The sequence below is a fragment of the Nycticebus coucang genome, chromosome 2 (assembly GCF_027406575.1).
Source record: "Nycticebus coucang isolate mNycCou1 chromosome 2, mNycCou1.pri, whole genome shotgun sequence".
Taxonomy (NCBI): Eukaryota; Metazoa; Chordata; class Mammalia; order Primates; family Lorisidae; genus Nycticebus; species Nycticebus coucang.
The window spans coordinates 95,808,888-95,823,668 of NC_069781.1; the positions used below are offsets into that span (position 1 = coordinate 95,808,888).

The 14,781-nt window shown below is 38.8% G+C and overlaps 1 long non-coding RNA gene across 1 annotated transcript in view; it reads left to right on the forward strand.

The window, feature by feature from the left end:
• The first annotated feature begins 2,278 nt into the window (after positions 1–2,278).
• LOC128575182 (uncharacterized) overlaps positions 2,279–14,781 on the forward strand; it is a 48,995-nt gene continuing 36,492 nt past the window's right edge. The window contains exon 1 of the long non-coding RNA XR_008376943.1: positions 2,279–2,410. This is a non-coding gene — a long non-coding RNA (uncharacterized LOC128575182). The remainder of the gene's footprint in view (positions 2,411–14,781) is intronic.

Below are 14,781 nucleotides of genomic sequence, written 5' to 3' on the forward strand. Positions count from 1 at the left end.
CAAACGTATCACGTAGGCGGTGGCGCCGCGGTCTTCGGGGTCAGGGAGAAGAAAAGGGCTCTCCCAGAGCTGGTGGCAGGAGGGAGGCCTCCGGAGAGAACAGGACTTTAGTCAACTGCCCTGCAGCTCGGCTGGATCACCTGCGGCACGGAGAGCTTCCTGGAATGCAAAAGGACTGTGAGACCTGGTAGCCTGGGCTCCCAGCAATTCAGGGCTCGACATCCAGGCAAGTAAGGAGGGTCCTGCAGGGCAAGATTCTCCGTAAGGAAAATAACTAATAGTCCTCGGTCTTTGTAGAGTTACGCAGCCCTTTCACGTTACCTTCCTTGGTGCCCCTTCAGGTAGTCTGATTTCATAAGCGAAATTAACTGACTTACCCAGAGCCTCAGGGCTAATAAATGACACAGCCGAAACCCAGCTTTCCAATTATGTACTCTTACCGCTGCACCACAGTATCTCCACAAATTGCTTTGATTCAACTAATAGTAGAGCCCCTTCCCGCACGAGTAAGATGCTGCAGGTTTACAGAGAAGAGTGGAAGATGTTATCCTTGCCCTCAAGGTGTAAGGAATAAAAGATAAAACAGATATAATAAAAGGCAAAACATGATAGGTAACGTGAAAAGTACAGAATACTGCAGAGGATTAAAGAACTGCTCATATCTGTGTAGGGGACCAGGAAAGAAAGGCAGCGTGAGGAAATAGGCATTTGGGATTAACCTTGAGGGAAATGGGAGGGGTTTTAAAAGTTGAGTTCTGGAAAGAGCAAGCCTCTAGTCTAGGGTATGATGAGAAGTGGCAGAGAAAAAGGAAAATGGGGCCTCAGATGCCCAGTGGATGAATTTGTATTTAATTTAATATTCTGAGTTTCCATGGTTTAAAAGTTTAGGAGAAGAAAAGGAAGGCTTTTCTTTGTACTATTGATCTGTAAAAAGATGTAGAAATTAGTGGTAGAAAACTGACAGAGACCTACAACAGGCCAGGTAAAGAAGGTAAAAAGATGATTCTGAGCTATGCGGATGGTCCAGTGTATGTGGCTGGCACCCTAACCACTTGAGCTACAGGCGCCAAGCCAGCAGGTGAGATTTAAAAGAACGTGGTTGAGAGGTGATGTGGAGGCAGAGTATACAAAATTTGGCAACTGGTTGATTAATTGGGGGTTGGAAGAGAGAAATGAACAATAGTAGAGGTTTTGGGTTTGTAAATAAGTAATTATAAGCAATAGAAAAGAAACAAGGGAAAGAAGAGGCCCCTTTTTGAGAGATGATGGTCAGTTTAGATTTGGACATTTTAAGGGTTTGAAGAGATGTCAATCCAGCTGCACAGACATAGATGCTAAGAAGTTAGAAAAAAAGGTTTTGAAATATGCGAAAGAGTACTGAACTAGAAAGTAGACTGGGAAGTAACTAGCCAAGCAGTGATACCACTATGAGAGAAAAGAAGAAAACAAAGGGCATAATCTTGGACAATATTTTCTTAGATTCTTGCTACTCAAAGTGTGGTCAATGGCCCAAAGTCATTAGCATCATGAGGAAGTTTGTTAAAATATCAGAATCTTAGACTCCATCTCAGACCTGCTGAGCCAGTGCCTTCAATTTAACAAGAACCCAGAGATATTTGTACCATAGCAAAGTTTGAGATCTATATGGCTGGCACCCTAGCCACTTGAGCTATAGGCGCCGAGCCAGCAGGTGAGATTGGTCTGATCTATATATGAGAAGCCAGCAAAGAAAGATGAAGGAGAAAGGGTAACATATAATCAGCTAAACAAGGTAAACTGGAGTTTCACAAACAGGGAAGGAAGGGATGTTGATCAGTAATATCCAAAACCACGGAGGTCGAAAAGCACAGGAAAGAAGGTGCGTTTGCATTTTGTGAGTACAGTCATTATGACCATGTTCTAATGGAACAGAAGCTGCCACTTCTGGTCAGGAAGAACCTAGTGACCCTGTCCACCTAATCCCCACATATATGAGACCTACTAAAGTAAGTGGGTAGATTTCACAGTGGGAGAAAGTAGAAATTCTCTTCTAGTTAATTCTGTTTTCTCAGTGAAATAAAGAACAAGATTATTTTGGCAGGCTGCTAATTGTCCATCTCAATTTAGTCTCCTCTTATCCACGAACACACAGACTACTTTTCTCCTCCCTTGTAGTTCAATATTGTAAAGTATTAAGTTAATGGCAATAGAAGGTGAACAGAAATTATGGTCTGCCACTGCCAAGTCAGGGCCTTTACTTTGAGTGTACTTATGCCTCCTCTGTATATTTTCCTTTTTGCCAGTTGGACCCTGGACATAGTGACTCTGCCTTGATTATGCAGATGACTTGAAGCCTCTGAGGTTGGCAGAGCCACAAGAAAGAGAGCCTGGATGAAAGAGAGCTGCCCACTGACCTGAAACACCCAATTATGTGAGCAAGTTATAAATTTCTATTGAGTTGGAGGCATAACATTTTGGGGTCTATTCATTGTAGCAATTTAGCCTACACTAACATATTCATTAACTGAAAGTAATGAGAGAAGAAGAGAAGGAGGAAAGTGGAATAGGAGTCTGTGAGTATGGAAGAATGAATTGACTAGAGAATATAGTAAGGTTTCCAGACATAACTGAGGACCCCCCTTGAATATGGTTTTCTCCAACCATATTCGGTTGTTCATGGGAAGGCACTGAGTAGGTAGTTTTGGCAGTCACCAGGACTGATACCTCGTCAAGCAAGTATGGGGAAAGAAGGGCAAAGTAGTTGAGGGTAGAAGCAAAGTAAGCTTTATAACTTCAGACGTTGTAAGAAGTAAGGCAATGAAAGGAATGGTGAAAAGAGAGTAGGGAAACTAAATTGGTATTTCTGATCAGGTTGAAGAACTGAAGTTTACATATTATATGGAACCATCTGGAAAGATATGAGGTTGGAGAGTAGGAGGCTTGTAATTAAGAGGAGGGGCTGTACTTATTGGTTAATATCGGTGTAGGGAATGATCATGATAATGGGTAACTGAGGTAGCAAAGGATACCTTCGAAAATCCTTTGAAGAGAGATGGTCAAGGAATTGAGAGGCAGTAAGGGTTTTGAGAAGAGCAACAAATACACACACACACACACACACATATACATACATATAATGTTATATATATTACAGACACACTCACATATACACCCTATTCTTCACAAAGAATTACCACGGGAGTGATTCAGAATAGTGTTAGAGTAGTGAGTAATCTTAGAGTGATAGTATTGCTGGTACTAAAATCTTCAAACAACAAGGAGTTAAATTCTTTGAATTGGAGTGCTCATGGCCATCAGTGGTTCAATCTGTTAAATTATTGCCAATATTGTATTTCATTTAAATAGGCACTTTTATGTTGCTAAAGTGGGGTTTCTAACTGCTTCCCTGAGACCTCTCAAATTATTATAGTAACTGCTTTCTTTTACAAGAAATGCTCATTAGTCTGTATTATATATCTAGTACATGCCAGGCTTCCAAGTTTACATGACTATGCTTTAAAATTTGTCACAGAGGACTCTTTTATTTCCAATGTCTACCTCAAATAGATATGTTGACAGTGTTGCTGTGTATTATTTGATATGCTGTGTATTTTCTGTGAACATACACAGAAAATGTTCAAAATCTGTATTTAAAATCTCATTTATAGCTTAAATTAACAATAAATAGGGATCGACCAAAGATCTGATAAACTGGAAAGAAAAGATTACTTAAAAAATGACATACATATTATATAGCATAAGGACTCTCGAGTCAGACTGCCAAGGATTGAATTCTGACAATATTCTGAAGATACATCATAAATACTCAGCCTAGAAAATATAGTGAAGCCCCATCTCTACAAAAAATTTCTAAAAATTTACTGGGCTTGGTGGCACATGCCTATAGTCCCAGCTACTCCAAAGACTGAAGCAGGAGGATCACGCAAGCCCAGGGTTTAAGGTCGCAGTGAGCTGTGATGACACCATTACACTCCAGCCTGTGTGATGAAGCCAGATCCTGTGTCTTTAAAAAAAACACATATGTCATACACATATGTATGTGTGTCCACATGTATGTATAAATGTGCATATAATCATTTTAAAATGCTAAACATTCGATGAAAGTTAGGTATAATTATTCAATTATTGTACTTCTATCTAATTCTTACAGAATTGCCTTTAACTATGCTTGAACTTTTCCTACTTAGAAAATGTTATTACATCTGTACATGTTAAGATTTAATGGCAAGGAGACCTCTGGGCAAACATGGTGCATTGAACACGTTTGTTTCCACTTACCCAGGAAGATGACATTAAAATGACAGTGAAGGAATAAAAATGATATAAACCTATAAAGACAAAGCAAACAGGGAAAAAGATCCCTGCTGAAGAAGGATGCCAATAAAACTTAGGGATGTGGAAAGCAATAACTGACTCACCAAAGCTGAGAAAATTAACACATAAGCTTTTAGGAGGAGCCTTATGGTCAGAGCCAGCCAGAAGTGAACCTATTCAAGTCACAGCACCCTGGAAAGGCTCTGAAACTAAAGCTGCAATGCCTCAGACAGCAGAAGTACAGTGAGGCTGAAAAGGGAAATTTGTTGGCAAAGTTTTTTAAAGAGCAATGAGACCCTTCCTTGCCTCATTCCCTATTCTATCCATGCTGCCCAAATTCAGCAGAAGATAGATGGTTTACTTTCTGGAAAGGTTGACTTAGAGCTCCTCTAGACACCAGGAAGACCTGAGAACAGGGATAACTCATTATACAGAAAAGCAGAATTAAGTGAAGTTGTACTACTGAATTGTAAGAGATTCCCCAAGCCAGTTTTATTCTCAAATTCAGATTCTAGAATGCTGGGACCCTGTCAGGAGATTGGAAGCTTCATTTTAGGACCATGGTTTTTCAACCTTCCTAATGCCACCACCCTTTAATACAGTTCCTCATGTTGTGGTGACCCCCAATCATAAAATTATTTCTGTTGCTACTTCATAACTTTAATTTTGCTAATGTTATGAACTGTAATGTAAATATCTAATATGCAGGATGTATTTTCATTCATTGCAACCCACAGTTGAGAACCACTGTTTTAGGGGAAAACCAGCTGATCCAAGAGAAGAGGCCTTGTAGGACAAGGTGCCTGAATGGTTAAGGTGATGAACTGCCAAGAGAATAGGCCTCCAAATATTGGTGTATAAGATTCCTATAATGAAGAATGTGACTTGTTGCCTGTCTCTGATAGTGCAGCCCAATGAGCAACAAGCCCTGACCATACCCACAGAGGCTCTAATCAACTTTCTACCACCTCTCTTTTTTTTTTCCTTCCTTCCTTCTTTCCTTTTCTCTTCCCTCCCTCCTGCCTTCCCTTCTTCCCTCCTTTCTTTCTTCCTTCCTTCCTCCCCCCTCTTTTATTTTTTATTAAATCATAGCTGTATACATTAATGTGATCATGGGGCACCATACACTGGTTTCATAGACCATTTGACACATTTTCATCACACTGGTTAACATAGCCTTCCTGGCATTTTCTTAGTTATTGTGCTAAGACATTTACGTTCCACATTTACTAAATTTCACATGTATCCTTGTAAGATGCACCGCAGGTGTAATCCCACCAATCTCCCTCCCTCTGCCCACCTCCCCGCTTCCTCCCATCCCTTTCCCCCTTCCCCCTATTCTTAGGTTGTAACTGGGTTATAGCTTTCACATGAAAGCCATAAATTAGTTTCATAGTAGGGCTGAGTACATCGAATACTTTTTCTTCCATTCTTCAGATACTTTACTAAGAAGAATATGTTCCAGCTCCATCCATGTAAACATGAAAGAGGTAAAGTCTCCATCTTTCTTTAAGGCTGCATAATATTCCGTGGTGTACATATACCACAATTTATTAATCCATTCATGGATTGATGGGCACTTTGACTTTTTCCATGACTTAACAATTATGAATAGACTTAGCAATTATGAATAGGGCTGCAATAAATATTCTGGTACATATATCTTTGTTATGGTGTGATTTTTGGTCTTCTGGGTACATGCCTAGTAGAGGAATTATAGGATTGAATGGCAGATCTATTTTTCGATCTCTTAAGTGTTTTCCAAACATCTTTCCAAAAGGAATGTATTAATTTGCATACCCACCAGCAGTGTAGAAGTGTTCCCTTTTCTCCACATCCACGCCAACATCTCTGGTCTTGGGATTTTGTGATATAGGCTAATCTTACTGGAGTTAGATGATATCTCAAAGTAGTTTTGATTTGCATTTCTCTGATGATTAAAGATGATGAGCATTTTTTCATATGTCTGTAGGCCACGCGCCTGTCTTCTTCAGAGAAGTTTCTCTTCAAGTCTCTTGCCCAGCCTGCGATGGGATCATTTGTTCTTTTCTTGCTTATACATTTGAGTTCTGTATGGATTCTGGTTATTAAACCTTTGTTGGAGACATAACCTGCAAATATCTTCTCCCATTCTGGGGCTGTTTGCTTGCTTTACTTACTGTGTTCTTGGCTGTGCAGAAGCTTTTTAGTTTGATCAGGTCCCAGTAATATATTTTTGAAGCTGCTTCAATTGCCCGGGGGGTCCTCCTCATAAAATACTCGCCCAGACTGATTTCTTCAAGGGTTTTCCCTGCACTTTCTTCTAGTATTTTTATAGTTTCATGTCTTAAGTTTAAATCTTTAATCCAGTGAGAGTCTATCTTAGTTAATGGTGAAAGGTGTGGGTCCACTTTCAGTCTTCTGCAGGTTGCCAGCCAGATCACCCAGCACCATTTGTTAAATAGGGAATCTTTTCCCCACTCAATGTTTTTAATTGGCTTGTCAAAGATTAAATAACGGTAAGTAGCTGGACTCATCTCTTGGTTCTCTATTCTGTTCCAGACATCTACTTCTCTGTTTTTGTGCCAGTACCATGCTGTTTTGATCACTATCAATTTGTAATATAGTCTGAGGTCAGGTAACGTGATTCCTCCTGCTTTGTTTTTATTTCTGAGTCATGTCTTGGCTATTCGAGGTTTTTTCTGATTCCATATAAAACGAAGTATTGTTTTTTCAAGATCTTTAAAGTATGACAGTGGAACTTTAATAGGGATTGCATTAAAATTATATATTGCTTTGGGTAGTATGGACATTTTAACAATGTTGATTCTTCCCAGCCATGAGCATGGTATGTTTTTCCATTTGTTAACATTTTCAGCTATTTCTTTTCTTAGAGTTTCATAGTTTTCTTTATAGCAATCTTTCACATCCTTTGTTAGATAAACTCCCAAATATTTCATCTTCTTTGGCACTACTGTGAATGGAATAGAGTCCTTAACTGTTTTTTCAGCTTGACTATTGTTGGTATATATATAAAGGCTACCAAAAAAAAAAAAAAGGCTACCGATTTATGAATGGTGATTTTGTAACCTGAGATGCTACTGTATTCCTTGATCACTTCTAAGAGTTTTGTAGTGGAATCCCTGGTGTTTTCCAGATATACAATCATATCATCTGCGAAGAGTGAAAGTTTGATCTCTTCTGACCCTATATGGATACCCTTGATCACCTTTCCTTCCTTAATTGTGGTGGCTAAAACTTCCATTACAATGTTAAAGAGCAGTGGAGACAATGGGCAGCCTTGTCTGGTTCCTGATCTGAGTGGAAATAATTTCAGTTTAACTCCATTCAATATGATATTGGCTGTGGGTTTGCTGTAGATGGCCTCTATCAGTTTAACAAATGTCCCTTCTATACCAATTTTCTTAACCGTTCTGATCATGATGGGATGCTGGATATTATCAAAAGCTTTTTCTGCATCAATTGAGAGAATCATATGGTCTTTGTTTTTTAATTTGTTTATGTGCTGAATTATACTTACAGATTTACGGATATTGAACCAGCCTTGAGACCCTGGGATAAAACCGACTTGGTTATGATGTATAATTTGTTTGATGTGTTGCTGGATTCTGTTTGTTAGGATCTTGTTGAATATTTTTGCATCTATATTCATTAGTGATTTTGGTCTATAATTTTCTTTTCTTGTTGCATCTTTTCCTGGTTTGGAGATCAGGTTGATGTTTGCTTCATAGAACGTGTTAGGTAGTCTTCCTTCTTTTTCTATATTTTGGAACAGGTTGAGTAATATAGGCACTAATTCCTCTTTAAAGGTTTGGTAGAATTCTGACGTGAAACCGTCTGGTCCCGGGCTTTCCTTTTTAGGGAGATTTTGTATGGTTGATGCTATTTCAGAACTTGATATGGGCCTGTTCAACATTTCCACTTGATTCTGGCTAAGTCTTGGAAGGTGACGTGCTTCCAAGTATTGGTCAATTTCCTTCAGATTTTCATATTTCTGAGAATAAAGTTTCTTGTAATATTCATTAAGGATTTTTTTGAATTTCTGAGGAGTCTGTTGTTATTTCGTCTTTGTCGTTTCTGATTGATGAGATTAGAGATTTTACTCTTTTTTTTCCTGATCAGGTTGGCCAAAGGTTTATCTGTTTTATTGACCTTTACAAAAAACCAACTTTTGGAAGTATTGATCTGTTGTATAATTCTTTTGTTTTCAATTTCATTTAATTCTGCTCTAATTTTGGTTATTTCTTTTCTTCTACTGGGTTTGGGGTTGGAATGTTCTTCCTTTTCCAGTTGCTTGAGATGTCCCATTAAGTTGTTAACTTCCTCTCTTTCCGTTCTCTTGAGGAAGGCTTGCAGTGCTATAAATTTCCCTCTTAGGACTGCCTTTGCGGTATCCCAGAGGTTCTGATAATTCGTGTATTCATTGTCATTTTGTTCCAAAAATTTGGCAATTTCCTTCTTAATCTCATCTGTGACCCAGCTATCATTCAGCATAAGGTTATTTAACTTCCATGTTTTTGTATAAGTATGCAGATTCCTGTTGTTACTGAGTTCAACCTTTATTCCATGGTGGTCCGAGAAGATGCATGGAATAATTTCTATTCCTTTAAATTTACTGAGGTTAGACTTGTGACCTAAGATGTGATCGATTTTGGAGTATGTTCCGTGGGCTGATGAGAAGTATGTGTATTCAGTTTTGTTGGGATGAAATGTTCTGTAGATGTCTGCTAAATCCAAATATTGCTCTTTTTTCTTTCTCTCCTCACCCACCCTCCCTTCCTTCCTTCTTTCCTCCCTCCCTTCCTTCCTGCCTCCCTCCCTTCCTCCTTCCTTTCCTTCTTCCCTTCTTTCCTTCCTCCCTCTCTCTCTCCTCCTCCCTTCCTTCCTCCCTCTTTCCTTCCTACCCTCCCTCCCTCTCAGAGGATTTACAGGCATGAGCTACCACACCCAGCCCACCTCATTCATTATTTTTAAAATTTTTGTAGCAATGGGGTCTTGCTGTGTTTCCCAGACTGTCCCTCAAACTGGGACTACAGGGAGGTGTCACCATACCCAACTATCACTTCATTCTTTTTTTTTTTTTTTTGAGACAGTCTCACTGTGTCACCGTCAGTAGAGTGCTGTGGTGTCACAGCTCATGGCAACCTCAAACTCCTGGGCCCAAGCGATTCTCCTGCCTCAGTCTCCCAAGTAGCTGGGACCATAGTCCCCCCACACACACACAACGCCTGGCTATTTCTTTTCTGTTGCCGTTGTCATTGCTGTTTAGCCGGCTGGGCCAGGTTCGAAACCACAGACTAGGTATATGTGGCTGGTGCCCTACGCACTGAGCTATGGGCACTGCCTATCACTTCATTCTTAAATGTGAGTGAACAGTCGAAGATCTCCATATGTTTGAAGAAATTCCCATACATGAAAGACAGCCTAAAATGAACAAACAGAAAAAAATAAAAGGAAATAAAAATAACTTGGGGGAAATAAAAGCAATAGAGGGAGCTGAAGAAAATTTCAAAATAAAAAAAAAATCTCAAAAAGGAACATAAAAACATGGGATTTGGGGGGTGGCACCTGTGGCTTAAGGAGTAGGGCACCAGCCCCATATGCCAGAGGTGGTGGGTTCAAACCTGGCCCCAGCCATAAACTGCAACAACAGCAACAACAACAAAAAAAAGGGATTTGGTAAATAAAAGCTTCAACAAAGGAGAAAACAAAGAAAATTCCCTAGATGAAAGTAAAGAGATATTCTAGAATGACAGCTGTGTAACTGGCCTGGAGGGCAACCAGTCAATTCTGACCTGAGGATGGAGGACACCAGAAAGAATGTCTCCTGGAAAAAATAATGGGAATGGAACCTAATGTGTTCAAACCTTATGAACTACATTTCACAACTCTGGTGGAGGTATAGAGAAAAGTAAGCAACTTAAGAAAGAAGGACTTACAATCTCTAGGGAAAACAAAATATTTGTGGCAGACTGATTATTTAAGAATAGTTGATGTCCCTCTCTGGAGAAGGATTATGCTTCCTCATCCTATTGATGTCAGACTGCCGTGTCGTGAATGACACTGGCCAGTGAAATAGGGGCAAAAGTGAATATGTCATTTCCAGGCAGAAGTTTTAAGAGCCCACTGATAATTCCCATGTTTCTGCCCCTGCCACAGATTGGCACTGTTTGAGGTGTCCAACCTTTTTTCTATTCTGCTGTACATTGGAGAAATAAAGAGTTGTCTTGCGCCAAACTTTAAATACACAAACACTAATGAAAGCTGATGAGCAAAAAAAAGAAAAAAAGGCCCATGCATACTTTTTGTGGTATCTCACACTACCGATAAACAAAACAGTTGTCAAATAATCTGCATACGGCTTACAGGTTGCCGCAGGTTGCACACCCCTGGCCAACAGAGGCTGCGCTGCTCATGTGAGTCTTGAATGAGGATGTAATAGAACAGGACTGCAACAGACCTGCCGCAAGACATGCATGAATAAGAAGTAGATCTTTATTGTTGTAAGCCAATACAACAAGAAGGAGGTCTGGGGCTTCTGCAGTCATTTCTTAAAGTGGCATAATTATATCTCCTGACTGATATAACATGAAGCACTGTGGACAGTATTTATACAATAATCATCAATAGTCATTAAAATAGTGTATATAAATAACCATGTCCTATAAAAATAATGGGAAATTAATACATGGTATAAAATAGCTAAACTGGAAAACTAAGACATGGAAATAATGTGCTATTTAGAAGTGTAGCTCAGTGGGTAGGGCACCCACTGGCCACCTACACCGAGGCTGGCAGGTTTGAACCCAGCCCGGGCCAGCTAAAACAACAGTGACAACTGCAACAAAAAAATAGCTAGGTATTGTGGCAGGCACCGGTAGTCTCAGCTAATTGAGAGGCTGAGATAAGAGAATCACTTAAATCCAAGAGTTTGAGGTTGCTGTGAGCTATGATGCCACGCACTCTACTGATGGTGACAAAGTGAAACTGTCTCAAAAAAAAAAAAATAGAAATGTAGAATTTAGCAGAAAAACAACTCTTCTCTGGTAAGTGCTGCAGGGCCTTAGGATATTATTATGAGCCTTGTTTTATTTGACTCAAGCCATATATATAATCACTTGGAAAAAAATTAAAATTTTTTTTTAAAAGAAAAATGAATGGGGCGGTGCCTGTGGCTCAGTAAGTAGGGTGCTGGCCCCATATACCAAGGGTGGCAGGTTCAAACCCAGCCCCTGCCAAACTGCAACCAAAAAATAGCCGGGCATTGTAGCGAGCACCTGTAGTCCCAGCTGCTCGGGAGGCTGAGGCAAGAGAATCACATAAGCCCAAGAGCTAGAGGTTGCTGTGAGTCCTGTGACATCATGGCACTCTACCCAGGGCGGTAAGTGAGACTCTGTCTCTACAAAAAAAATAAATAAATAAAAAAGAAAAATGAATGGCGAGAGGAGGGGATTTTAATATTGTTTTTAATTCAGCCAGTTTAATAGACTCTTAATCATCTCACTTTAATATTAAAATTGTAAGTAGACCTAATTCTTGATTACTACTTTAAAAATATCTTTTTCAAGAAAATTGAAGTAGGGGAGCGCCTATAGCTCAGTGGATAGGGCGTCGGCCACATACACTGGAGCTGGTGGGTTCAAACCTAGCCAAGGCCAGCTAAAACAACAATGATAACTGCAACCAAAAAGAAAAAGAAAGAAAGAAATAGCTGAGTGTTGTTGTGGGCGCTTCTTGTCCCAGCTACTTGGGAGGCTGAGGCAGGAAAATCGCTTACGCCCCAGAGTTTGAGATTGCTGTGAGATTGCTGTGTCACCACAGCAGTCTACCCAGGGCAATAGCTTGAGACTCTGTCTCAGAAAAAAAGAAAATTGAAGCACTTAAAAGCTAAATTTTTTCATTCTTCTTTCACACTGTCCACTGCACAACAGCAATGTGACTGTTGGTTTCCTACTATTTTGACTCATCTACCTCTTTCCCTTGCCCTTACTATGATGTTATTTATAGTATACTATTTACTTTTTAAATTAAATCATATATACATAGATGATGAATACATTTATGCCTTTGTGGGATTCAATGTGTTGATTATTTGTACAAATTGGAGTGCTTACATCCTACTGATTAACATAGCTTTCACCTCATTTACTTAATCACAGTGTTAAGACATTTGTGTTCAATACTTGATAGATTTGATTTATACGCTTGCAATATGCTCCATAGGTGTGGTCCCACCATTAACCCTCCCTCTAACGAACCACCCCCCTCCCTTTCAAACCCTTACCCCTTCCCTCCTTCATCCTGGGCTATAGTTGTGATTCATCTCTCATACGAAAGTGTGAGTGATTATAAATTGGTTTTATTGTAGTACTAAGCACATTGGATTTTTTTTTCCATTCCTGAGATACTTTACTAAGAAGAATATTTTCCAGCTCCATCATATAAACATGAAAGAGGTAAAGTCTCCATCTTTTTTTTTTTAATTGTTGGTCTCCATCTTTTTTTAATGCTGTGTAGTATTTAAAAAAGTTAAATGTCACCAAGGCTATTTTGTACTTTCAAAAATAATTGTTTTTAAAAATACTGTCTGACATTAGACTCCCCAAAAATATTTTCTTCAGGAGGCTGGCAGTGATTAAAATAAATTTATTATGTATTGATATATAGATACCATCTATAATCTATAAATAATTAGTGGTATGTAATGGGGTTTTAACTTTCTTCTGGGATTTTTTACATCATTTACTACCTATGATAAAAAGAATTTGGTGTCCTGGTATGGTGGCACGCCTGTCATCCTAGCACTCCTATAGGCCAGGGTCAGTGGATCACCTGAGCTCAGAATTTCGAGGCCATCCTGAGCAAGAGCAAGATGTTGTCTCTACTAAAAACAGAAAAACTAGCTGGGTGTTGTGGCTGGCACCTGTAATCCCAGCTACTCAAGAGGCTGAGGCAAGAGGATTGCTAGAACCCAAGAGTATGAGGTTGCCATGAGCTATGATGCCACGGCACTCTATCCAGGGTGACAGAGTGAGACTCTTAAAAAAAAAAAGGATTTGGGGAAGCAAAAGTAAACTAGTCTAATTGCTATATGAGTTGTAAGGAATAAAGGCAGCAGTCTCTGTGTAGCCTTGGGATTTGTTAGTGTGGCCCTTCTGTGATCTGTGCTCATTCCACCATCTCTCACATCCAGCTTTAATCCATTCAGCCGACACTCATGTCCAATGTAATAGGCCTATTACTAAACTGCTTGCAAATCCCTAAGCATATGATGCCATCTCCTACTTCTTAGGCTTGTGATGGGGTTTCCTGATCTAAAATGCTATACTCATATTCCTGTACCTTCTCCAAAGCCAACTTGTCCATTAAGATACAAAGAAGGGGAAGTCGTATCTTACCCCTAAAGTCAGATACACTTCCTCCGTCCTCCATATTCCCATAGGATCCTCTATATTTTTGACAGAGCCATTGTATTCCTTTTTACATTATGAGCCCCATAAAAGCAGAAACCTGGTCTGTTTTACTCACAAGTATGTCACTATAGTGCCAGGCTCATTGCTTGCATTCAAACAATTCTTGAATTGCTTGAATATGCTCCTCAGTAGATAGGTTAGTAGTTTATTAAACTTAAGTTTCTTTTAGCATTTAGCACTTAGTATAAGACCTAGCACATAGAATTTTTCTGAATATATTAACTTTTTCAGCATTACCATCAATCTTTAAAATATATAGCACGAAGAATATACAGAAAGTATCCTCATCATACAGAGAGATATGGCATGATCAGGATTGTCCTTTGATTTTCACTTAAATGGAAAAGTACATAGGAAATAGGAAAAATACATTCATATAAAATTATATGAAAAATACATAGGCCACACATGCCAAATGACCTGTTATTTGCCTTATCCTCTCACCAGTTTGCCTAGAAATAAAAAAGAAATAATTCTTTTAGAAATAGTTATAAAATAACCAGCTAAAAATTTTATCAATAAAAAAAAAAAAAATCACTTGGGGTTTCTGCTGCTAACTGGTTTGTATGGATAAGCACTACCTAAGTTCTTAATTCATTATGTGATGTGTCTCTAACCCAAATTTACTATCAAAAATAGTGATTAATATATTAATACAAGTATCAGTTTTATTTCTGTACTAGCAATGAATAATACGAAAATGAAATTAAGAAATATTTCACTTATAATAGCATCAAAAACAATAAAATATTAGGAATATATTTAACAAAAAAAGTATAAGACATGTACACTAAAAACAACAAAACATGGTTTAAAAAAATAGTCCATGTTCATGAATTGGAAGACTTAATAAGATGGCAATACTCCCCAAATTGATGTACAGGTTCAATACAATTCCTGTCAGAATTCCAACTGGCTTCTTTTCCTCACATAAATAAATAACTGATTCTAAAATTCATGTGGAAATTCAAATTACCAAAACATTGAAAAAGAA